The sequence below is a fragment of the Bombus terrestris genome, chromosome 17, assembly GCF_910591885.1.
Source record: "Bombus terrestris chromosome 17, iyBomTerr1.2, whole genome shotgun sequence".
NCBI lineage: Eukaryota > Metazoa > Arthropoda > Insecta > Hymenoptera > Apidae > Bombus > Bombus terrestris.
In genome coordinates, this window is record NC_063285.1 from 2,202,869 (window position 1) to 2,204,342 (window position 1,474).

General features: G+C 34.6%; 1 long non-coding RNA gene across 1 annotated transcript; it reads left to right on the forward strand.

The window, feature by feature from the left end:
• Window positions 1-301: 301 nt before the first annotated feature.
• LOC125386623 lies at window positions 302-983 on the forward strand. Its single transcript, XR_007226964.1, has 2 exons — window positions 302-342; window positions 672-983. It is a non-coding gene; the product is annotated as an uncharacterized LOC125386623 (long non-coding RNA).
• The last annotated feature ends 491 nt before the right edge of the window (window positions 984-1,474 follow it).

Consider the following 1,474-nt stretch of genomic DNA (forward strand, 5'->3'; position numbering starts at 1 on the left):
GCTATAAATCTTAAGATTTATTTAACGAAAGTCCTTCAAACCGACAAGCAGTCTTTGTTCCAACTATGGGAAAATTGTAGAAGTCTATTTTTCTCACGAACGACGCTACCCGATAGCAACTTTCTCTCAAGGGCTGCTAGCATCCTTCCCTAACCACCAACATGGAAATTGACCAATTAACAGTAACACCAATTTCTCTCATTTTCCGAACGAAGACTTTTCTCCACGAATCCGATGATCTCGTGCCCTTAGACACACCCATCATAGTTTTCCTCGACAGCATCACCATGATGGAGAGACACTCTTCCGTACGATCTTAAGGACGATACAAGTAATTCTCAGGTACGTAGTGCTTGCTCTGTGTGACAACCAGAATATAACTTAGCCTCTCACGAAATATACACGTTCGACATCCCGTTGACCGCGCATTCGTTACCGGACCCGAGACCATTGTCATAGTGCCGCGAGTATCTAAATATTGTGATTAACTACCAACGCTGTAATACCTCTAACTTGTGTCAATAAACTCCATCATTAATCCACCGCATCGATGGCCAATACCAACTAAGATTCATCGAACACTTCTACCCCCAATCCCAACGTTAAGCCGACATATATATGACTTATAATTTGTAGTAATAGATTAAGATTTGAAATTTGTTTTGTTGCAGCGAGATGGTTGTCCAAAAGTTATAAATCCTGGGAGTTCAGAGACTGATCTATATTATGAAAAGAAAAAGTATGGGTTCAATAGAAGATAATGACTGATACCAACAATTTTTGACGTGTACAAAATGTTTTTAATGTCGCAAATAAACAACTATGTTTATAAAATTGTAATAATTTATATTTTTTATTTTAAAAATTTAATTTCAAATTCGCGATCATGCAATCGTTTTGTTACAAAATGTGTGTACGGATTAATGTTTTTGTAAGTTGTAAAGAAATTTAAAATAGAGAAATAAATTGTAATCGTGCATAGAGATGCGTTGTATTCTTCTTTTATATAAATATTATCTTGCATAAAATAATACTGTGTTTTGAAAAAGAATATCAACACTCTTTGTCAATTTCGAAAATCTTTATTTTAATTGCATATTTAATCCATAATTTAATTTATAAAATTAGATTTGTAATAGAATTGCCACTCCACCAAGAATCCATTTACTAGCTCTCTCCTTAGTTCTTAATTTGAACGTCCACACGTAAGTAGGTCTTCGCGATCGTGTTTTATAAACAGGACATTCATACATATTCTTTAAATCTTGCTTATCCTGTGTAATCGCCCTAATATATATATTATTGGTAATAATGGAAACAATTCTTTAAATCGAGAGTCCATGATACATCCTGTTTGATCGTCCCATCGTGCAACTTCCATGTATAATCCATTTATATATGCACCTTGTTATTTTATAAAGGTTGGGGTTGATAATCAAGCTGATCCACTCGGATTGGCTATCACACCTTTTCT